Raw genomic sequence first — 26,065 nt, forward strand, 5'->3', positions numbered from 1 at the left:
CTCCATGGACCAGGGCTGTGTGTTCTCATATACGTTAGAAGGAGATGGGTGTTAGCTTCTACAACAGGGAAACAGATGTTCCAAGCTCTACTCTGACAGATTCACCCTTGAACTCTGTGTCCAAGGGGAATATCATGCACTGATTAGCTTTCACCTTGGTTTGTTTCCATGTGAACTTTTATTCATTCTTTATTTTCCCGTGTGAACTTTTAGAGGGACACATCCACTTCTAAAGTGAGAAGTGTGGAAGTGTGCTCGTTGTCACCCAGAGCATATGGTTGCCAGGAAATAGGGGAAGAGGAGCCTTGTGATAGGAAGGCAACTGTGTCATCCACTGCAAATACTATATGTAGGCTCTCAGGGCTTACAAAGATTGATAGGACACAATCCCTGATCTTACAGAGGTCACAGCTTAGTGGAGGGATACGAATGATTACGTAATTCCATAACGGGGATTAGCATGCTAGCTGGCTCAAGACAGTTGTCAGTCTTCTAGGGTAAGGGTATGATAAAGGGGTTAGGGGTCCTAGAAGAATCATTCTAGAATAGTCAATACTACTCAGGATTTCTGTGTTCCCAGCTCTTCATTCCCCTATTGGTAACAACCTTACCTATGAAAGTTTGTGGAGTTCTTTCATTTAAGGGGAGTATACTTCTCCACCCTACAGAATTTGCTTTGGCCAATGGGATACTGACAGACCTGAAGTCAGTGGAGGCATGAAACATGCTTGTACATATGGCCTTCCTTCCTGCACTCTGCCATGCCTGCAGAATCATGTACCTGGGCTCAACCTGCTTGTTTCAGGAAAGAGAAGAGAAACAAGTGGTGCAGAATCACCCCAGCTGAGTCACTTCAGTGGAACTCAGGTTCAGTCTTCTAGCCCCATTCAACCTCTACAACCATGAGCTAAGTAAATGCTTATTAAGTGTACCCTTAGAGTTTTGTGATTGCTTGTTATGCAACTTTATTGTGGCTGACAAATACAGGCTAGAAGAACATCTTTGTAGCATTTGAAAACGTTCTAAATTATTTTAGTTCTCATATAACATAGCAAGAAATATAGTCATCTAGTTTTTTGTTCTAGAAGTCTTTGCAAATCAAGAGAAGACCCTGAGAATAGCTTGCTCTTTCTAGTCACGGCAGATGTTGGAAGAAGACAGGAAAAGAAGATGTGATCAGAAGAGGCAAATGGCCAGAGAAATGATCAAGCTAGGATTGGCTTCCCTGTACTTTGGCTCCCTGGGGTAATAGGGTGGGATGCATGGATGGAGGGTGGATATGGTGGGGAAAAGGGTCTACTATAAGTGGTCCTGTAGAAGGATGCAAGGAGACACTGCAACAGGGATGAGTTCAGACATGGCAGAGACTCTGAGGGGTGCCTAGAAGAGGCATCAGTGAGAGCCCCAAGGGAGGCCCAATCAGCCAGAAAGCACTGTTGGGTCTTGAAGCTGAGAGGCCAGTTGGCAAGTCACAACAGCCAGAGGTGTCCCAGCAGGCATTGATGGGTTGCCCGGGGTGGAACTACCTCACTTTGGGGGAGGTCATTCAGGGTCAGTTCAGCCCTGCCTCTCCATAGCCTAAACCAGAGAGGATTCAGAGGGTACCAGGTCTGTTCAAGGATGCTCCACTCTCTTCATTCACCAGCCCAACCATATACATAGAAGATGGGATGGAGCCTGGGAGACAGGCTTCAGAAACCTGAGAATCTGAGCATTTTGACCTCAAGAGACTATGTACTTAATTCAACAGATTCTTCAAATTTAGAATCAGACCCAAGAGTAACAGCTTAAACTAAATTCAGTTTTCTTTTCTTGCTTACCAGTGGGGAGGGGGCTTGTGAGGAAGAACAGGCCAGTTATTGACCGAATGAAGAAACCACATTTTCTTTGTACACAGAAGAGTAATGGGGATGGATTTTCAATCCTGCCACAGTTAAGATCCAGCATAGTGAGGTCTGAAGTGGTGGAGAGCTCTGGGGTGCTGGAAGCACTGCAGAGATTGTCTCTGACTCAGAATGAAGAGGGGCAGGGCTGGGGACTCGAGAGAATTAAGTGCTCCTAACAAGCTGAATCTTACAGGAGTGGTAGCCCAGTGGTGCCCAGATGAAGAACCAAGTTGCAAAGAAGGGACTGAGGTGGGAAGTGGCGTGCACAAGGGTCTAGGTTGGGGGGAAGCACCTAGAATTTCTCTAGGTGACCTACATGGGATGATTGAGTGTCCTTGTTGCCTGGGAAACTGCAGGGATCTGAGAGTCAGGAAGGTGAGTGAGCATGTGCTGGCCGAGGCAGGGACTTGCTCTGCCTTCTCTTTTGTCCTCTCAGCCAGACAGCCCGTGAATATCCCAAGGATTTCATTTTACTTGTAGGAAAATGTACAGCATGGGGAAGAGGTGGGCTGAGACCAGGGCAGTAGGTGAGGCGCTGCATGCATGTATCTCACTTCGTCCCCACAGCAGCTTTCTCATCCCAGTATTAGTCTCTAATCCATCTCGGCTCTTACTTATATTCAGGATACAAACAGAATCAAACCACTTCTTTTTTTAAAAAAAAATTTATTGGAGTATAGTTGATTTAGTCTCATCAGTTATATGTATACATAAAGCCTTTCTGGTTTTTTGTTGTTGTTGCTGTTGTTTTTTAGATTCTTTTCCCATGTAGGTCATTATAGATTATTGAGTAGAGTGCCCTGTGCTATGCAGTAGGTTCTTATAAGTTACCTGTTGTATATGTATAGTGTCTATATGTCAGTCCCAATTTATCCCTCCCCCCTTACTCCTGCTAACCACAAGCTTGTTCTCTGTATCCTTAACTCTACTTCTGTTTTGTAAATAACTACATTTGTACCCTTTAAAAACATGATTCCACATATAAGTAGTGCCATATTTGTCTTTCTGTGTCTGACTTCACTTGATGTGATAAATCTCTGTGTCTATCCATTTTGCTGCATATGGTATTATTTCATTCTTTTTTATGGCCAAGTAGTATTCCATTATATACTTACATCTTTTTTTATCCCTTCCTCTGTTGATGGACATTTAGGTTGCTTCCATGGCTATTGTAAGTAGTGCTGCAGTGAACATTGGGGCACATGTATCTTTTTGAATTATGGTTTTCTCTGGGTGTTGGACCAGGAATGTGATTACTGGGTCATATGTTAGTTTTATTTTTAGTTTTTAAAGGAACCTCTATACTATTCTCCATGCAACTGTTACCAATTTACATTCCCACCAACAGTATAGGAAGTTTCCCTTTTCTCCATACCCTCTCCAGCATTTATTGTTTGTAAGGTTTTTTTTGGTGATGGCCATTCTAACCCATGTGAGATGATATCTCCTTGTAGTTTTGGTTTGCATTTCTCTAATAATTAGTGATGTGGAATATCTTTTCATGTGTCAAACCACTTCTTATTCCTCCATCACTTCCCAACTTGCCTGTTGGTCCAAACCACAGCTGTCTCTCACTTGGATTACTTTAATAGCCTCCTAACTGGCTTCCCTACCCCCACCCTACCTCCCCATCCTCCACACATGTTCACGGAGATCCATAATACACACCGAAGTCTGATTATGACATCTCTCTGCACAAAGCCATCCAAAGGCTCCTCACATGACTCACAGTAAACCCCCAGACCTCGTGGGAGTCTGCTAGACCCTCCATGATCCGGCCGCCCTTATCCTTCCCAATCTCAGCCCCTGCTTACCCCTGTTCTGTTGACCCCAGTCACTTGTTTTCTCTTCATGGAATGCTTTTTCTTCACATATCCTCAGAAAGCCTTTATCCTCTGCCATCCCTCTGGTGTGCTACGCCCCCACCCTTGTATCTATTTCCTGCCAATGAGGAGGTAAGGTCCTCAATTAGGAGTCTAAGCAGCAAGGGGCTGAGCTGGTTGGGACTCCTGGTCAACCCTTCACTTGATCACTTGATGATTATGCACTTGGATGCAGGCCAGTACAGCAGCTTGGTGAGGAGCCGGGGCAGAGCCAGGCCCTGCTCCTGTCCCCTCGCCATTCCCTTCTTCATCCTCTTGGCTCACTCACTGTCAAGGGAAGCTCAAGGGGGAAGAAACTGCCAGTGCCTTCCTTATGCCCATGAGATCTGGCCATTTGGCAGGCATTGGAGATAAAACTGTTGATGACTTCAGAGATCTTTGTGCAAGAAACAAAAATGCTAGCATGGTGTATTTAAGCAGTATTAGATGTCTGTATTAGTTGCAGCAATAGCAGGAAAGAGAAAGTTATGCTATTCTAGGAAGAAGCACAGAGAATATGTTGTCTGAACAAAGTCTGCAAAGGGAATGGCTTGTGAAATGGACCAATTGGGATCAGAGTGAGGTTGAAGGAAAGAAAGTCAGTACTAAAGTTCATGTGCAGAAGCTACAGAAGGATACAGACCATTTGGTGATTGACCTGAGTTGGAGGCATCTGTGAGAGCCTTGGGTCCTACTGACAACTACATGCCCAGAGCCAGATCAGTGAGGACCCAGTGATCAAGGCTGGAGGCCATATGTGGAGACCCTCAGCATATGCACAGCAGGTGACTTGATGGATGGGTTTGGAGATCTCAAGCAGAGAGGGCTGGAACGCAACCCTGGAGAGCACCAAGCTTTGGATATGTTGAGAAAGAGACATCTACCAACGAGGCCCAGTGAAGGAGTGTGATGGGGTAGAAACTAGATACAATCATATTGCTGAAGACACAACTGAAAGTGTCAGGCAGGAGTGGCTAAGAGCCCCAAACCGTACAGGGAGGCCACGGTCAGACTATGCATGGAATTTAACAATTAAGAGATCAGTGTTGATGGGAGGGAACCACCTGGCATTCAGTTAGGGCACATGTAACGGCTTGGTGAAAAGGAGAGCCATGGGAAAGCCAGGTCGGTACCCAGTGAGGGCAGACATCAGCAACCTTGCTGTGCGCTAAGTAGCCTCAGTCATGGCCAGCTCTGTGTGACTGTATGGACTGTAGCCCACCATGCTCACCCTCCATGGGATTCTCCAGGCAAGAATACTGGAGAGGATTGCAGTGCCCTCCTCCTGGAGAGCTTCCCAACCCAGGGATCGAATCCATGTCTCTTTCAACTCAGACATTGGCAGGGAGGTTCTTTACCACTAGCACCACCTGGGAGGCCCCATCAGACACCCCGGACTGATCAATTCAGACCTTGTAGTGAGAATAACATAAAATTCACCAGTCCACGTTTACAGCTTCTCAACTACATCCTGTGGATAACAGAACACCAGTATTTTAAATAGACACCCCTGTGTTCATCATGAATTTTTTTTAACACTTTTACATCTTTATCTAAAAATTAGCTTTTTGTCAGCTCTGGAAGATTGCTTGGGATTTGTTGCCACGGAACAAAAATAAAATTGGGGGCATCTGAAAGAATGAGAGGGAGAAACTGCAAGTTACGGGGTCATTACTATTCAGGAATCAATAATCCTGAAACTCAGTATCAATGCCAAGCTGTAGAATGTATCCTCTGAAGAAAGAAGCTTCCATCTTAAAGTCTGTTTTGGATAATGCCAATAGGGAAAGGACTTGTAGTGGGACAAAATAGATTTTCCAACTAGTAGTTTTATCCTGTAAAAAGGAAAAGGAAACCCATAGAATATCATAAGAAGTAAGGCTGTTTAGAGAACCTCATCTAGAAGCTGCGTGAGTAATTTCAACGATGCAGTGCAGGTGTCCTGATCAGCTGCAGGTGACTGTGGAGTGCAGCAAGGGGAACGCTTGGGAGAGGATCATGCTACCCTGAGTCTGTTTGATTTATAATATCTCCTTATGATTGTGACTGAGCGCCACACAAATATCTCAAGAGGAGTCGTGTAAGGTTGTGCGTTGTGGCCTTGATGAGTGATGTTCCTTACTCCAGGCTGGGAGTGTCCTGCCTTGACATTGATTCTTCTCCTGTTTGGTGTGCTCATCCCCAAATGTTCACACATGGCTATTACTCTCTCTATTCTCAGGCCTGTGCCTAAGCACTGCCTTCCCTATGAAGCCCTCTCTGACAGCCCTATTTAAAATAACACTTGCATTCATCCATCCCCTCACCTGCTCCTCTTCCCTGCTTTATCTTTCTTTATAGCACTTATTGTGTGCCATGTGTGTGTGCTAAGTCGCTTCAGTAGTGTCCGACTCTTTGTGACCTGATGGACTGTAGCCTGCCAGACTCCTCTGTCCATGAAATTCTCCAGGAAAGAATACTGGAGTGGGTTGCCGTGCCCTCCTCCAGAGGATCTTCCCAACTCAGGGATCAAACCTGCATCTCTTATGTCTCCTGCACTGGCAGGGGAGTTCTTTACCACTGGAGCCACCTGAGAAGCCCATAGCACTTACTATCTTATGATATATATTCTTTCAGAATGTCAGCTGCTTAAAGGAATGGTTTCGCCTATCTTGATCACTGGTATATTCCTGATGTCTAGTAGAGTGTATGGCACCTCATAGGCACTCAGTGAATATTTTTGGAATGAATGAAGGATGGGCGTTGACAGTCTGCTATGTTTTCAGCTCCAGAGAGGGATTGTCAAGCTTCTAGAAAAGTAATTCCCTCATAAAGTTCACCATCAAGTCTCCACTTAGCCTCCTTTCTCCAGCAGGTCTGTGGTTCCTGCCTCTTCCTTCCAAGAGTGAGCAGCAAGGTTCAGGTTTGCCAGGAGCTTCCAGGATGTACATCCTGGGTCTTCTATCTTCCATTGTGTAAATCCGTCCTCCTTTCAAAAGTCTCACAGATCCCAGACTGGTGCCATTCCTGAAACCTATGGATATTTAGAACCTCAGTGCCCGAAGGAGCCTGGAAAGCCCATCTGTCCAGTCTAAACTTCTCTAGGTGGAGAAACTAGAACTCAGAAAGGTGTCCTAACGTCCCTCATGCCATGCAGCCCATTGGGTGGATGGGGCCTGCCAAGGAGAGGAAAGGACATGACGTGTGTGATCATATGTGAACCTTGCAAAAGGTGTGGGTCTAGTGTCATGAGTCCATGGACAGGTTGAAAATAGAGGATCAGAAATGTTAAGTTACTTTTTCAAGGCTGCTCAGCTGCTGAGTGTTAAAGTCAGGATTGGGACCCAGGTTTGTTTTGATTCTAAACTGTTCCATGGAGTAGATTCTGTTTGTGCTATAATTTGAGAGGAATGTCATATCCTGGCCTGCTGCCCTTGTCGATGGTGAATGTGCGGCCATGTCCTTCTCTGTGGTTGGTTCCTTTTGTATTTCTGAAAGATGGTTTTCACCTTTCCTGTTGTTCCAGCAGAACAGGTGTTCCTCTCTTCTGTCTAGCAGTCAGTCCTCTGCTGAGTCATTTTTCTTTCTCTTTTTTCTCCATCTGCACCTGTTCGTCCTCTCCCTGGCCTCTCCTATGCATTTAAACATGCCTGGTTTCATGTACATCTCACTGTCTAAAGGAAAGCAGCTGCCCAGTTATCCTGCATTCCCCTGCAGTGACAATCTTTGCTCATTCTTCAATTCTGGGATTCCCAGATGCATCCTCCACATTTCCCATTCCCTCTTCGACCCTCTATCCTTATGAGTTTCAAAGCTGTTTTGGCTCCTTCTGTCCTTCCCTCCCCCAATACCCTGGTGGCCACCATTCTGTCTTCTACTTTTAAACCTTTCATTGTTTTCGATGCATCATATGAGAGGAATCATGCAGTGTTTGTCTTCCTGTGCCTGACTTAATTCTCTTTGTATAATGCCTTCCAGGGCTATCCATGCTATCACAGATAGTAAGATTTCCTTCTTTTTTAAGGTGAAATTATATTCCATTATGTGATCTCATGTGAAATGTTTTTACTACATCAAAAATAAAGAAAGAAAAAGGAGGGCAGGAAGGAAGGAAAGAAAAAGAAAACAAAGAGACACAGAAAGTTTTGGTGATGATGGATATATTTATTACTGAGATTGTGGTGATGACAACACAAGTGTACACTTATGTACAAGCTCACCAAATTGTATACATCAATGATGTGCAGATTTTTGTTTAACCAATTATACCTCAGAAAAGCTGGGGAAAAAATAAAATATCTATGACAAGACACGTTACCTATTTAAATAAAGGTTAATTGCACACATGAAAAAAGAGCCTTTCTTGCTGAGAGCACCAGCAGCCTCTTTGTTGATAAGTCCTGTGACCTTTCTTCAGATTCATCTTTCTTGACTCTACAGCATTCTACATGGGGAACCACTCCATTGTTCCCTGAACTCTCTTCCTTGGAACTGTGCGTCAGCGTACTCTTTGGCTTTCTGCACAGCCCTCTACAGCTTAGTTATTGTTTGTGGATCTCTGGTAGATTGCAGAGATGGCTTCGTTAATCTCTTCCATTCCAGGTGCATGTCCCTGTGCGTTGTGGCTTTGCTGATCCTCCTTCAAGAGGTAGTGTTTATTTCTGCCTCCATTTAATCTAAACATGATCACATGAGCTGCTTTAAGAAAATTAGAAAACGGATTTTAGAGAAATTAGCAAGCAGTGTTTTAAAATGGCTTGCCACATTAGTGCTTGTCATTTTCTGACTGTGATTGGAACTCTGAGCCAACAGTGTGAAGGAGCTGCAGCCAACCTGCTGGAGAGGTCATATGAAAGGTAGCCAAGATACCCTGGCCTCACGATTTCCAGACAAGTGAGAAAGATTTAGATCAGTGAGTTCATCTGAATCATCAATTCACTGTAACCATATGACCTCAGGTAAAACCAGCACAAGAAACAAACAAACAAACAAACACTCAAGTGAATCCAGAGCAAACTATCAAACTGCAGACTATGCAAATCAAGGCTACTAGGTAGTAGGGCATTTGTTACATAGCAGTAGAAAACCAATACCACCTTTTATTTCATCTATTCCTTCTGTTTTTGTGGTTTTTAAAAATCTATATGGCATATCCTCTTCTCTGAATATTCCTATTAATATGTGCATTCTAACAATTCCCAAAGAGGCAGTGCCAAAGAATGCTCAAACTACCGCGCAATTGCACTCATCTCACATGCTAGTAAAGTAATGCTCAAAATTCTTCAAGCCAGGCTTCAGCAATACGTGAACTGTGAACTTCCAGATGTTCAAGCTGGTTTTAGAAAAAGACAGAGGAACCAGAGGTCAAATTACCGACATCCGCTGGATCATCGAAAAAGCAAGAGAGTTCCAAAAAACATCTATTTCTGCTTTATTGACTACATTAAAGCCTTTGACTGTGTGGATCACAACCAACTGTGGAAAATTCTTCAGGAGATGGGAATACCAGACCACCTGACCTGCCTCCTGAGACATCCGTATGCAGGTCAGGAAGCAACAGTTAGAACTGGACATGGAACAACAGACTGGTTCCAAATAAGGAAAGGAGTACGTCAAGGCTGTATATTGTCACCCTGCTTATCTAGCTTATATGCGGAGTACACCATGAGAAATTCCAGGCTGGCTGAAGCACAAGCTAGAATCAAGATTGCTGAGAGAAATATCAATAACCTCAGATACGCAGATGACACCACCCTTATGGCAGAAAGTAAAGAAAAACTAAAGAGCCTCTTGATGAAAGTGAAAGAAGAGAGTGAAAAAGTTGGCTTAAAGCTCAACATTCAGAAAACTAAGATCATGGCATCTGGTCCCATCATTTCAGGGCAATAGATGGGAAAACAGTGGAAATAGTGGCTGACTTTATTTTTTTGGGCTCCAGAATCACTGCAGATGGTGACTGCAGCCATGAAGTTAAAAGAGGCTTACTCCTTGGAAGGAAAGTTATGACCAACCTAGACAGCATATTAAAAAGCAGAGACATTACTTTGCCAACAAAGGTCTGTCTCGTCAAGGCTGTGGTTTTTCCAGTGGTCATGTATGGATGTGAGAGTTGGACTATAAAGAAAGCTGAGTGCCAAAGAATTAGTGCTTTTGAACTGTGATGTTGGAGAAGACTCTTGAGAGTCCCTTGGACAGCAAGGAGATCCAAGCAGTCCATCCTAAAGGAGATCAGTCCTGAGTGTTCATTGGAAGGACTGACATTGAAGCTGAAACCCCGATACTTTGGCCACCTGATGCAAAGAGCTGACTCATTGGAAAAGACCCTGATGCTGGGAAAGATTGAAGACAGGATCAGAAAGGGACAATAGAGGATGAGAGGGTTGGATGGCATCACTGACTCAATGGAGATAAGTTTGAGTAAACTCAGTGAGTTGGCGATGGACAGGGGGGCCTGACTTGCTGTGGTCCATGGGGTCCCGAAGAGTTGTACGTGACTGAACTGAACTGAACAATTCCTGAAACAGTATCTCTAAACCAAGTATTCTTCTGCTTCTTGATTGTAAAACCAACTGCCTATTGGAATTAGGTTTCATGGAGCTCAAAATGATCACATCCTATGTGAAATTCACCCCTGCTCTCTCAAACCTGCTTCCCCTCTTCTCCCTAACTCAGAGAATAGAGCAGAAATCTGTACATTTTTCAATCTGTAAATTTCTTCCTTGCCTGCTTCCAACACTCACATTCAATGTGTAGTCCATCACCAAGCTCTATGAATATTCTTCCTTGATCTTGCTTAAAATAATTTACCTCTGCCTATCCCTGTTTTCACTACCCTAATTCCAGGGCCACAATTGTCTGCCAGCATTACTTTCAGCCTCTTCTTAAGTAGACTTACTCTTACCATCTGGTTACCAAACAAGTAAGACTCTCACTGTCCAGCTGCCAACCAATCCATTCTTGAAAGCAGTGCATATTCTTCCACTTTCGGCAAGAGCATTAATCTATGTTCATCAGATCTCCAGGAGATCCGAGTAAACAGGAGATCTGTTTACTTTAACTATTTTCTCCCTACTTGTCAATTTTAGGGATAAATGTGTTAAAATCTCATGTTATGGAATTGTCTAACTCTTTGGGTAGTTCTGTCAGGTTTTGAGTTTTATATTCTGAGCCTGTGTGGTTTTTTTTTTTTTTGTATGTATAAGTTGGAAGTTGTTATAGTTTCCTGATGAATTAAGTGTTTTTATCTTTATGAAGTGACCTCCTTTGATGCTAATAATACTTTCTTCTTTAAATTTTATTTTGTGCAGTAATGTTTATATGCCAGTGCTTATTTGTAAGTTGTTTTCGTAAGTTTATTTTACAACTTTTCTTTGCCTTCATGTTTTAGGTATATTTTTTATCCAGTCTTTATTTTTATCTTTAAACTGGTGGAGTTAGTACATTTCCATTCACAGTGACTACTGATATATTTGGATTTTTTCCCAATTCTTTTATTTTGCATTTGTTTATGTGGGAATTTTTTTATTGAGTTAGGGCTTCCTCTGTCCCCCATTATTCCTTTAGTTTTCTGCTGTTATTTTGGGAATTTTTCCATTCTATTTGTATTATTTAATTGGTTGCTTTAGAAAATTTTCTCCATATTGAATTTTTAAAAGTCTGAAATCAGTTTGCCTTCTCCTCCCCCATAATGTAAGAGATTTAAAATACTTTATTTCCAAATATTCTCTCAGAATGTATATAATATTATTTGATAACTTTTTGTGTCTTGTTCATATTTTATCATATAAATGGGACATTATGACCATTGTTTTATAAGTTAGATAGGTCTTAGGTTTACCCAGATGTTTACCAGCTTCTGTGCCCACTATGGTTTATTAAATCTTCGATCTGTTTGAAATCATTTCCCTTCTTTCTAAAGTATATATTTTAGTCCTTTAGTAAAGATCTTTGGAAATTAAGCCAGTTTTTGTTTGTCTATAGCTGCCTGTATCTCACCCTCATTCTTCAATTATTGCATTGATGGTTATAAAATTTCCAGTTGACAGCTATTTTACTTCAGCACTTTAAATGGGTTCCATTGTTACTGCTGGGGGTCATCCATCAGTCTAAGTGCCATGACACTGGAGGTAAGGTAGGTTGTTTTTCTCTGGGTACCTTTAAAGGCTTTCTCTGTTATTTGGTGTTTGACAGATTCATTACACGATATCACTGTCTAGGCTTCTTTTTAATTATCCTATTTAGACTAACTCATGCCCTTCATCAATTCTGGAAAACTTTGAGCCATTATTTCTTCAAATATCATCTACCTACCAGCCCATTATCTCCTTTCAAAATTCCGATTAGGCGTGTTTTAGATATCATTACTTCACTTTCTGTGTCCCTTAATCTCTGATTTATACTTTTTATGCAATATTTTAAACAATAATTATTATTAATTTATTTTTGCATTCATCTTCCTGTTGAGTAGTAATTCTCTTTTAATTCTAGACTATTTCCAGTTCAATGATTCTTGCTTTAGCTGTGTCTAGTCTGTAATTTCGCTTATACCTTGATTTTTTAATTTTTATTTGCTATATTTTTCATTCATATAATCTCTCTTTGAATCTTTCTTTCAAATATGCCTGGTCATTTTTGAGACATAATCTCAAACTTACCTCTTTAAATGTATTACCTGTGATGTTTTTTAGATTCTAATTCTCACCGTTCTAAAATCTGAAGACATCATGTGTTGTTTTCCTCATTTGGAAAATGGGAATAAAAGTTAAGAAAAACGTATTAAAAGTAATTGCTTTGAGAACTGTTTTGAGGTTTGAATACTAATGATATATAAAGTTCTTAGAGAAATTCCTAGCACAGAGTAAACTACACAAGTGCTGTTGATACTGTTACTGTTGATACTGTTACTACTGCTATTGTCATTTGTAGAACTGATTTTGCTCTTTGCCACCTCCCTCCAAATGACTTATCTTACTCATGTGCTGAGTAGTTTTTGATTGTGAGCTCATGTTCCTTGAAACATTATCAGTGAAAAATTCTTAAGGCTTGTGTGTATCTAAGATGCATTTCTCCAGAAAGGCTATGTAGAGCTCTAAGGCCAGCCCTAACTAGTCTAAATTAAATTCTTGCCTTGGATATTTTTCTTGCCTTTTCGTACTGTTCAAGGTCAATTTTCCTTCCAGTACCAAAGAGGGACAATGCCAGAGAATGTTCAAACTACTGCACAATTGCACTCATTTCACACGCTAGCAGGTAATGCTCAACCTAGGCTTGAATCCTTCAACCTAGACTTGAATGATATGTGAACTGAAAATTCCAGATGTACAAGCTAGATTTAGAAAAGGAAGAGGAAGCAGAGATCAAATTGCCATTATCCATCGGATCATAGAAAAAGCAAGGGAATTCCAGAAAGACATCTACTTGTGCTTCATTGACTACACTAAAGCCTTTGACTGTGTGGATCACAACAAACAGTGGAAAATTCTTAAAGAGGTGGGAATACCAGAACACCATACCTGCCTCCTGAGAAGCCAATATGCAGTTCAAGAAGCAACAGACATGGAACAACAGACTGGTTCCAAACTGGTAAAGGAGTACATCATGGCTGCATATTGTCACCCTGCTTATTTAACTTATATGCAGAGTACATCATGCAAAATGCCAGGATGGATGAACCACAAGCTGGAATCAAGATTGCCAGGAGAAATATCAGATATGCAGATGACACCACCCTTATGGCAGAAAGTGAAGAGAAGCCAAAGAATCTCTTGATGAAGGTGAAAGAGGAGAGTAAAAATGTTGGCTTAAAACTCAACATTCAAAAAACAAAGATTGTGGCATCTGGTCCCATCATTTCATGGCATATAACTGGGGAAACAATGAAAACAGTGACAGACTTTATTTTCTTGGGCTCCAAAATCACTGCAGATGGTGACCACAGCCATGAAATTAAAAGATTCTTGCTCCTTGGAGGAAAAGTTATGACAAACCTAGATAGCATATTAAAAAACCAGAAACATTACTTTACTGCCAAAAATCTGTCTAGTCAAAGTTATGGTTTTTCCAGTAGTCATGTATGGATGTGAGAGTTGGACCATAAAGAAGGTTGAGCGCTGAAGAGTTGATGCTTTCAAACTGGTGTTGGAGAAGAGTCTTGAGAGATCCTTGAACTGCAAGGAAGTCAAAACAGTCAATCATAAAGGAAATCAGCCCTGAATATTCATTGGAAAGACTGATTCTGAAGCTGAAGCTCCATTACTTAGGCTACCTGATGTGAAGAACTGACTCATTGGAAAAGATCCTGATTCTGGGAGGAGAAGGGGACAACAGAGGCAGAGATGATTGGATGGCTTCATTGACTCAGTGGACATGGATGGGTTTGAGCAAGCTTCAGGAGATGGTGAAGGACAGGGAAGCCTGGCATGCTGCAGTCCATGGGGTCACAAAGAATCAGACATGACTGAACAGCTGAACAACAACATTCTTCTTGCCACACGGACATTGTGAGTCCAGTCCCAAATTTGCCTGAAATGTTGGATTGTCATTATGAATTCTCAAGGAAGACTTGTTTCCCCTTCAACCTTAGATGGACTAAGATAGGCAAACTTCCTTAATGCCATTCTTTGCAAGGTAGGTTCTTCGCTGGTTTAACTGGTGAGATTTTCACTCATTAAGGTCCCAGCATTGGTATGAGTATCAGTGATTGTGAGTCCCATGGTAGGATGATCCAGTATTTGTAGGGAGAGGAAAAATGACCCTGGATCATACACTAGCTTAAGTAGTTACTTATTTTTGAGAGTTAATTATTCCTGGTCATTTTTGACTACTTTTATTGCCACCTCAGCCATCCTTTAGAAATATATTTTGAATATTACATCCAGGATTTGTAAATATTTTGAAACTGGAGATTTTTTCCTAACAGAAAAGTCAATATTTTAGGTTTCGTGGGTCACATGGTCTCCATTCTTACTAGCTCTGCTATTGTAGCATAGAAGCAGCCACAGACAATTCATAAACAGATGGGGATGATGGGTTTCCATTAAGCTTTATTTACAGAAGCTTTACTGACCCAAGGACTTCAGTTTTTTGACTCTTGTTCTATAACATAGCTGATGATAGAAGATGGAAGAATAATGCTGCCTTCAAGACTCCTGGCAGCCATAACCAAAGGGTAACTGACATTGCTACCTGATTGAAACTTTCCTTTTTATTTGGAGCTTAGTCTTAGAAGACCAAACCCTATAGGGGCTTCCCAGGAGACAACCCATAGTGTGGGAGGTTGGGCAGAAGCTAGAGTTGGGATATGGGGGAAACCTGAAGTGTTTACTGCCATCCAGATTCTTTCTGATATAGTCTCCTACCTGTGCCTGTCATGATTCCTGCCAGTTCACAGATGCTTAGGAATTCCCAAGTTTCATCCATCCTTCCCAAAGTTTGTCAGTGTCTGTATAACCTCCACACCTGCCTGTTCCTCCTCTACCAACACAATATCTTCCATGTCTCAGTGATGATTCAGGCCAGGATAACTGCTTTTTCTTTTTTCTTAAGCCAACTTAGATCCTCATCATGAATTAAGGCTGTGGTATTGACTGACTCCTTGGGCCTAAACAATAATCTTATTTGTCATGTGAACTTAAAAGGGGGTGGAAGTGGGAGATGGTTGTATATTATAATTCCCTGAAATCCGACTATGGAAACATCACTTTTACAACAAAGGCAGCTTCAGTACAATTTTGGGAAACATAAAAGCTTTTGTTGAGCAGGTTGTGAAGTCTTCCTGGCTGGAGAGAACTCAAGCCTATTTTAGTGGTACAGGTACTGAACTTGTTGGTAGGAAGGTGGGAATACATCCTGAGGCTACAGGTGCAAAGAAGGATAGTCATTGAGATGGCATCTCTGAATGTAGTTGCTCAAAAGCTGGGTTTTCCCGTCCCCTTATTTGAAGCGCTCTGAAGAGCTGGCATTTCCACAGGCGTCTTTGTTAGGGAGGAGTTGAGAGGGCCTGTCAACTGATAGGTTAATCTTACTAATTAACAGGAAGTACACAGACCTCAGAAAGTGCCTCAGCAGACTGGCAGAGTGTCCATCTGTTTCATCTGGGTGATTCTGAAAAGGTTGCAGGCAAATGGCACCTTTCACTTTAAGAAGCAGAACCATGACTTTGTAACCATTTTATTTTTTTTATTTATTTATTTATTTTTTAAATTTTATTTTATTAGTTGGAGGCCAATTGCTTCACAACATTTCAGTGGGTTTTGTCATACATTGACACGAATCAGCCATTGAGTTACAAGTATTCCCCATCCCGATCCCCCCTCCCACCTCCCTCTCCACCCGACTCCTCTGGGTCCTCCCAGTGCACCAGGCCCGAGCACTCGTCTCATGCATCCCACCTGGGCTAGTGATCTGATTCACCATAGATAATATACATGCTGTTCTTTTGAAACATCCCACCCTCACCTTCTCCCACGGAGTTCAAAATGTAACCATTTTAAAAATTAGGATTTGAGGGGCTTCCCTGGTGATCCAGTGGTTAAGAATCCACTTTCCACTGCAGGGGGCTCGGGTTCAGTCCTGGGTTGGGAAACTAAGATCCGACATGCCGCGTGATGCAGTCAAATAAATAAATTAATGAAAAAAGTAAAGAGTTTGAGAAGCCCAGATTGTTGAAGGTGTGGGCAGTTGTGGAGTTTTTCGGAAACCTGTCCAGAGGAAGCCTGGAGGAATGGAAGGGCTGCATTTTAAATGCATCATTCTTATTCTCCAGTCCCCCTAGCCTAGCTTTTTTCCTTCTTTGCACTTATTTTAAAAGCCCATCTCCCTCCTCCTTCCAGTGAAAACCCACGCTTCATCCCTGAGTCTGTTGTGGAAGAACAGACTGGAAGACATCTGCCTCTTGCCTTATTTTTTTTAATTCCTCTAAATGATAGCGCCAAGTCTCCACCGCAGAGCCCTGACTCCCTGAACAAACCAAATGGTGGCTGTTGGCATCGTAGTGACAGCTTGTTAATGGAGGAATCCTTGACAGTGTGACAACCTGTGTGGGCCGCCTCGGGAAGCCAAGTCCGCCCCCGCACACACCCCAGTCATTAACAGGTGGGGGGATAGCGACGGACTGCTGCTGAGGAGGGAAGAATCCTCCACCACATGCATCATGTGTATTAAAAACACCTCCAAATTGGTATCATCTCTTTCCTAGTTCTTGTTAGCAGGAAAAAGCAAAGCAAAAAGTGCTTTGTTTTTGGGGTCAGAGGAACCTGGATTTGTAGCTGAGTTTGGCCACCTCCCCGCTGTTTGACTTTCTGAACATTCCCTCACTGAATCAATTTGTGAACGGTCAGAGACACAATTGTAGATGTCACCTATCAGCATTCAATGGTTCAAATCTCTTTTTAGGATGATGGATTTGCCCAATTGTTCTTGTAGTTCTGTCAAATGTCGAGTTTTAGATTTTGAGGCAGTGAAATCCTCAAAAGTTTTAGATTTTTGAGGCAGATTTTGTTTCAGTGCTTTGAGTTGGAAATAGCTTTGTCTTCTTGGAGAATTGGGCCTTTTCATCATTAGAAAGTGACTTCCTTTATCTCTAGTCTTTTTGTCTTATTTTGTGTGATGTTACTTTATGTGCTGATAGCTTTATATATATATATTTATGACTAATCCCATTCATTTTACAGTATTTCTGTGCCCTCTTGTTTCTTGATATGAAAGATGGGAGATGTAGAGATAGGACAAGCTTGGGTTGGCTATTGCTTGGTGAAGGCAGTCACACTGGTTGGACTGACTTCCTTTCTTATCAGATCTCTGAAGCCCCCAATATATATTTTATATACACACACATTTTCTGAAAGAAAGCCTCTTGGAGCCTGCCTATGGTGGCACCACTCACGCCAGCCTCTGAAGACTTCCCTCTTAGCTCTGACCTAGACTAAAAGGGGTATAGAATGTATTTCTTTATCTGTAGCTCTTAGCATATGTCTAAAGGCTCCACTTAATTTAGGAGACATTCAAGACTGTTTAAAAGCATGGTTTTAAAACTTTTTAATGCCATTCAAAGAATGGTTTCTAAGCTTTCTTGGGTCTCAGATCCCTTTGTGAATGTGATGAAAACTACAGATTGTCTCCTTAGAAAAAAATGCACAAACACAAAAATTTCAAACAATTTCAGCATATGATATCTACCTTCTAAGATTCCAGAGGCTCCAGGTAAAGGAACCTTTCTCTAAATACTTATGTTTAAAAAATTAATGGATTAAAGGGTAAAACAATTTAAAAATGCAAACTTATATGTCAGAATGGCAGCCATGTGTAACCCTGGCAGAAATTCACTGCCTCCCACATTCTAAGGTGAATCAGACTTGCCAGGAAGAACATGCAATGAGCTGCTCTGCATGTGTGCACTGGAGACCTGAGCTGAGGTTTAATCCAAGGATCTAGAACCAGTGAATCCTATGACCCCAGCTGAGACTCCCAGGAAACATCCTCCAAGGGAGGCCTTCATAAACCGGGGCATGCCCCAAGTTTCCCTTGAAGAAAATTCCAATTGAAGATGAGCTGAGGAGAAAAAATAAAACACTGAGGAAATGCCACCATGAGAGATAGTCAGCAGGTGCAACAAATGGAAGCTTTGATGCCTAAGAAAGCAGAATGAAGTCAGCTGAAAAAGCACATTCACACTTTGTTTAATTGTGCTTCAAAGATATTGCAGTTTTTACAAATTGAAAGTCTGTAGCAACTCTGTGTGGAGCAAGCCTATCAATAATACCATTTACAGCATTTGCTCACTTTGTGTCATGCATTGGTAGTTCTAAAAAAGAGTGGATACATGTGTATGTATAACCCATGCTTTGCTCTGTAGCAGAAACTAACACACTTTGTAAATCAACTATACTCAAATAATAATTTAAAAAAGTGTATTTCTAGCTTTGTCTTTATGATTATATTTGTTATAGTGATCTGTGATCAGTAATCTTTGATATTACTGTTGAAAAGGTTATGACTTGAAGGTTCAGATGATGGTTAACGTTTTTGGCGTTTGGTATTTTTAATTGAGGTATATACATTGTTTTTGTAAGGCATAGTGCTGTTGCATACTTACTGGACTACAGTATGGTATAAACATAACTTTTATATGCATTGGGAAACTGAAAAATTCATCACTTGCTTTGTTGCATTATTCACTCTATTGTGGTGTCTGGAATCAGACCTGTAATATCTCCAAGATGTACCTGTACTTTCATATAAGTGTGTTTAAAATATTCAAAGTTAAAGAAGAATCCATAAAATGGAGGTAATAGAAGAGGATATTCAAATCTGAGAAAAGTAGCTATGTTTAGATGTGAAAAGTATTGCCATAGGTGAGAGAAATAATTAACCTTATTTAAGGATAGTTCAATGGAGAAGGTAATGGCACCCCACTCCAGTACTCTTGCGTGGAAAATCCCATGGACAGAGGAGCCTGGTAGGCTACAGTCCATGGGGTTGCTAAGAGTCGGACACGACTGAGTGACTTCACTTTCACTTTTCACTTTCATGCATTGGAGAAGGAAAGGGCAACCCACTCCAGTGTTCTTGCCTGGAGAATCCCAGGGATGGGAGAGTCTGGTGGGCTGCCGTCTATGGGGTCACACAGAGTCGGACATGACTGAAGCAATTTAGCAGCAGCAGCAGCAGCAAAGATAGTTTAAACAATAAACTAGATGTGACTAAAGAGCAAATAAATAAACTGGAAGAATTGCCTGAGGAAATAAGCCAGAATACAGAAGAGAGGAATGAGCAGTTGTTAATTAGGAAAGAGAAGATGGAGAAAGGAAGAAACCGTTTTACCCTCAGTTCAGTTCATTTCAGTCACTCAGTTGTGTCCAACTCTTTACGACCCCATAGACTACAGCTTTCCAGGCCTCCCTGTCCATCACCAACACCCAGAGCTTACTGAAACTCATGTCCATTGAGTCAGTGATGCCATCCAACCATCTCATCTCATCCTCTGTCATCCCCTTCTCCTCCCACCATCATTCTTTCCCAGCATCAGGGTTTTTTCTAGTGAGTCAGTTCTTTGCATCAGCTGGCCAGAGTATTGGGAGGTTCAACTTCAGCATCAGTCCTTCCAATGAATATTCAGGACTGATTTCCTTTAGGATGGACTGGTTGGATCTTCTTGCTGTCCAAGGGACTCTCAAGAGTCTTCTCCAACACCACAGTTCAAAAGCATCAATTCTTCAGCGCTCAAGCTTTCTTTATAGTCCAGCTCTCACATCCATACATCTTTCTCTCTTTAGTTGTTAAGTTGTGTCCAACTCTTGCAACCCCATGGGCTGTAGCCTGCCAGGCTTCTCTGTCCATGGGATTCTCCAGACAACAATACTGGAGTGGGTGGCTGTTTGCTTCTCCAGGGGGATCTTCCCAACCCAAGGATCAAACCCAGGTCTCCTGAATTGCAGGCAGATTCTTTACCAATTGAGCTATGAGAGGGAAAAACCATAGCTTTGACTAGATGGACCTTTGTTGGCAAAGTAATATCTCTTCTTTTTAATACGCTGTCTAGGTCAGTCATATACCATAGATACACAGTAATGAAGCAACAGCTATTATGCAGAAGGAGAAAGTTTTGAAAGTTACTAGGCAGAAGAGACATTACTTAAAGAAGTCAACGTCAGACAGAAATCAGGCTGTCATCCTCAGTAACACATGCCAGGACATTAAAAATAAATAAATAAAAGTATCTCCAAGGCACTGAGGCAAAATCATGCTAGTACATATTTTAACTAATGTAAATGATGCATCTTTGCATCCCCCAAACCACAGAGGACAGTCTCTTTAATAAATGGTGTTGGGAAAACTGAACAGCCACATAGAAGACTTAATCATACACAAAAATTATCTCAAAATGGATTAAAGACTTGCATGTAAAACCTGACACACAAAAAATTCCTAGAAGGAAATAGAAAGGAAGCTCCTTGACATCAATCCCAATGTTGAATTTTCAGATTTGACTCCAAAAGCAAGGGCACCTTAAGCAGAAATAAGCATGTGGGGCCTTTATCAAACTAAAAATGTCTGTGTAGCATAAGAAACCATCAACACAATGAAAAGACAGCCTAGTGAATAATGAAAATACTTGCAAATCATATCTGATAAGGAGTTAATATACAAAATATAAGAATAATTCAAACAACTCAATGGCTTAAAAAAAAAAACCTCCCAAATAATCTGACTCAAAAATGGACAGAGAGTCGAAATAGACATTTTTCCAAAGAAGACATGGAGATGGTCAACAGACCCAGGAAAAGATGTTCAGCATCACCAATTATCAGGGAAATGCACACCTACTAGAAAGGCTGTAATCAAAATGAGAAGAAATAGCAAGCCTTGACTAGATGTAAAGAAAAGGGAACCCTCACACACTGTTAGTGGGAGTATAAGTTGGTGCCACCACTGGAAAACAGTATGGTGTTTCATCAAAAAATTAAAAATAGAACCTACAATATGATCCATTGATTCCACTTCCAGGTATTTTTCCAAAAAGAACAAAGTCACTAATTTGAAAGATACATGCACCCAATGTTCATTGCAATTTTGTTTAAATAGCCAAGGTTTGGAACAACCTAAGTATCTATTGATAAATGAATAAAGAAGATGTGGTATATACCTACAGTGAAATACTACTTAGCCATAAAAAATCTGCCATTTGTGACAACATGACCAAGTCTTAAAGGCATTATGCTAAGTAAAATAAGTCAGACAGAGAAAGACAAATGCTGTTTGATAGCATTTATATGTGGAATCTGAAAAACAAAACATATGAACAAACAAAACAAGATGAAACTCATAGATACAGACAGCAGATTGATGGTTACCAGAACAGAGAGCAGTTGGGGATGGGTGAAATGGGTGAAGGGGATAAGTTGTATGGTGACAGATGAGGACTAGACTTGTTGTATACATCACTTTGTAGTGCATGCAAATATGGGATTATTACGTTGTAAGCCTGAAACTAGGAAAATGTTAGATTCCAATTTCACACCCCCTCTAATATTAAATTCAAACCACAAAACACAAACATCCATGGGGAATATCTTCAAATATTGAGTTTATTCCTGCTGGTAAAATTAAAGGTGACTTTTAGTTTTATCTTAATACTTCTGTATTATTCACATTTACCACAATAAACATGATTAACTTATGTAATAGAATAAATATTAAAAAACAATGATCTGTATTCAAAGGATAGGAAGTCTTCGTGTCTGTTCAAATTAAGCCCATTCTTTAAGGATTAGCTCCTTTGACACTTTATCCACGCGGCCGTCCTGCTGTTCCTTCCCCTCTGCAGGATGGACTCATCCATTAGGCACAGAGGGAACACAGTGCTGAGGGCCCATGATAATATTTTAATTTAAAATCCTTTTAAAATCAGAAGGAAAAGCTGCATATAATGTTAATAAGCACACATAATAAGGCATACAACTTGGATTGTATTTTATTTTTGTCTTTATACCAATGTGGTGGTAAAATATAATTTTAAATGTATAAGATTATACATTAAATTATATTTATAATTTATAGATAAATTTATATATTTATAATTGTATATTAATTTTCTTATTTTTAATGTAGAAGGAACCCATGAAGGCAGAAGTGCCCAGGGCCCTATACCTCTGACTTCCTGTCTTAATTTTGGTTGCCCCAGAGGCAGAGTCTGAGAAAAACCCCTGCAGACAGATTATTTGGGAAATGGCCTTAATAAGCAGATGTCAGGGAGCAGAGAGAGAGACAGGAGGGAAGTCCATAAAATAATGTGTTCTTAAGGTCGGTGTGGTGGACCACAGCATTTAGTTTCTCTAGGATTTTCATTCCGAAAGACGAACAGAGTGACTTACGGTGTTTCCCGCCTGAAGGATGAGATGCCAGGCTATTTATCTGCTGACTGTGGTCCTCTTTTTTGAGCAATGACCCTGAAGGCTGTTAGCTTCTTTACACAGGGCTTGTATAAGCTGATTGGCTCCTGACACTGGGGCAGAAAACCAAGTGTTAGCTCAAGGTGAGATGCTGTGCGCATCAGAGGAAGATTGCATGGCTAAATGAAGCTGAAACTAAAACCAGAGCCGGGCCGAAGTGATGCACCTCACATGGCCAAGAGTGTCTGCTGCCATTCCCCTGGAGTCAATTTCACATAGTACCAACGCTCCCAAACCATTTTATTCATATATCCATATGAGTTCTTTTTACATTCAGCCGTGTCTTGTGTATCCCATACTTCCTTCTGTCCTTGAAATAAAAATTCCTTGAGGTCATGAGCCATTCTCATGGCACAGAACCTTGAACATAGTAGGTACTCGATACATATTATTGATTTCATTTAGCAAAGAGGGCCCTGGACGAGGATTTAAGAGAACAGAATCCCAGTCCCTACTCTGCAGCTAATAAACTGCATAATTTGGGGCAACCCCTTGTCTCCTCGGATCTCATAACTGTATCTATAAAATGAGGAGCATGTACAAGATCTTCTCCAAGGAGCCGTTTGGATCTGTGTGATTATTCCCATCCACACAATTCCATTCAGCATGACAAAATCTCCAACTGCATTCTCCTCCCAGTGTTAGCTGCTGGAATTAGAGGGGTGAATGAAGCAGTTTTACTATGGAAAAATGAAGTGTTTCTTCGCTGAGAGAGACAAACAAAGAATTATAGCACCTTGTGGCAGAAGCAAATCAGAGGGCTGAGGATAGACAGTGGGATTTGTAACCAGATCTGGGAAGTGTCAGGGAGAATTCTTGCAGAGATGATTCTTAAACAATGTGTGATAAGTGATGGGGGGATTCTGGTGAGAACAGTGGAGGACAGGCCATAAGGAGCTGGTCCAGGGGAGGGAGACATCTTCCTCCAGGGCGAGGGCAGTAAAGGAAAGCTTGTGAGGCTCTTAGACTTTCGGGCCAGCACTATCCCCATATCTCTTGTTGCCTTTCTGAGATTAACTGTTTGCTGTAATCAAATACAAGTTTCATTGTGTGTGTTGGTTCCAAGGTGGGGAGAGAAGAACTAGGTATATGGACAATGTACCTCCCATGGTGGGAGACAAGACATAATTTTTCCGTGTTTGCTAGGAAAGGAGAATCACCTTCACTCTATTTTATATTATTAAGCAGTACTGTGGAAATGGATTTTTTAAAAGTGCAGCCATAGACTAATGGAGAGAAGAGGATGTATTAGCCTCTAGACAGGTCTTCAGTTTATATATGTTCAGTCAGTCCAGTGTTCCTCTCTTTGATAGTAATGAGTACATTTCTTTCCAGAAATCAAAGCCCTTGTTATTTTCTCCCTAAGATGATGGGAATATTTATGATATGATGATCAGGTATTTGTGTTACCCCAGGTATAATATACTGGAGATGCTTGTAGAAGCAGATCTTTCATGCTAAGGGCACCATGGGGAGCATGCACTGCAGAGACCCCAGTCCTCTGGATGGCCCTGCTGACATATCCCCTTCCTGTTCTGAGTATGAGATCACCTTATAATTTTACCTCCTGGGGTCATTTGCTGCTTTGGGAACCAGTGCTCTTTGCTGATAAACATCCACACTGCACAGAAATGTTGTGCTTAATAGGTTTCTCTTTTTGGAGAAATGACCCTAATTTCAACAACTTGCTTCATTACAGAGAAGAAACAAATGACGAAACTTGCCAAAGTAGTGACTGGAACACAGTCTTCCCAACGTTGCCCTGAAAGAGGAAGCAGAGGAATATTGGAGATAGCCTCTTTTCTCATAGGAAACTCACTTCTTAGAAAAGTTTGGTTCAGAATGTGAAATTTGATGTTGATTACAGGTATGAACACTGATTCACTGCTGCTGATGCTTGGACATGTAGGAACTACTCAAAACTAAATCTGGCTACCCCCAGTTTTCAGTTGCACCGTGGATGTTTAGTCTTAGCAGAGGTCATCTGTGACCTTACAACAGAGGGAAATGGCCTGACTTTACAAGGTGTGCTGGTTAGTTCATCTGTTCTTTTACTAATGACTGGACAAAGCATTTTACTTATATTGTCAATTCAGTTAACACATTAATGAAAACATGGAGTGAGTCATTTAGGGTTAAAACATCATCTCACGCAATCTTCACCTCAATATCAAGAAGTTAGGCATTTCATTATCCAGAGTTTATAGATGAGCAAATGAAGCTCAAAGAGTTTAAATTGACTGCTTAAGGGAACGCAACTCATAAGGGACAAAGCTGGAATTTAAACCTGAGTTTGAAAAATAAAAAATAAAAAATAAATAAACCTGAGTTTGTCTGCCTCTAGAGCTCATGTATGGGACCTCACAGGTCACACTTCAGTCACCCCGAAAGTGTTCAGAAAACTCAACTTTTATAGAAGCAATCATGGTGACCTCACTGAGGGTGAGCACAGGGCATGGGAAAGTAATAATCCTCAGAATCCCCACTCTTACCTCATTCCTTGATTCATTCATCAAACACTTTTTGAGTTGATATGTCTGTCTCTACACTATATTGTGAGACTCAGAGATTAACAATGTATGGTTCTTATCCTGGACTGCACAGTCAGGAAAACAAAGAGAAACACTCCAAGTACAGTGGCCAATATACTAATTCAGACATGTTCTAGTGATCAGTGGCTAAGTAATAATTCACCAAAAGCTTAGTCTTTTTTTCCTCGCCATTAAATATTACTTATTTATTTGATGACCAGGTCTTAGTTGTGGTACACAGGATCTAGTTCCATGACCAGGAATTGAAACCAGGCCCCCTGCATGGGGAGCATGGCATCTTAGCCACTGGACCACCAGCTGCCTGTGTGCGTGCTCAGTCGTGTCCAACTCTTTGCAACCCCAAGAACTGTAGCCCACCAGGCTTCTCTGTCCATGGGATTTCCTGGGCAAGAATACTGAAGTGGGTTGCCATTTCCTCCTCTAGGGGATCTTCCCGACTGAGGGATCGAACTCACATCTCTTGCGTCTTTCTCCTGCATTGGCAGGCAGATTCTTTACCATTGCACCACCTGGGATTCCCACCAGGGAATTTCCAAAAATCTCTCATGGTTCTATGACTGTTAGACTTATCTTGGGACCTCTCATGTTTTTGCCCACTGACCATGGGTTGAGACTGTGGTCATCTGAAGACTTTTTATTCATGTATCTGGTTCCTGTGATGGCTGCATGTGTGTGGGGGCTCTGCTCTGAGATCTCTGTCTTTTCACACGGGTTCACTGCTTGGCTAGCTTGGGATTCCTCACATCTGTCAGTCCTTGACAGATGGATTTCTTCCTGGTGACTGGCTTCCCTTGGAGCAAACCTCCCAAGAGTGAAAGTTGGAAGCTATGAAGCTTTTT

The sequence above is a fragment of the Muntiacus reevesi genome, chromosome 4 (assembly GCF_963930625.1).
Source record: "Muntiacus reevesi chromosome 4, mMunRee1.1, whole genome shotgun sequence".
NCBI lineage: Eukaryota > Metazoa > Chordata > Mammalia > Artiodactyla > Cervidae > Muntiacus > Muntiacus reevesi.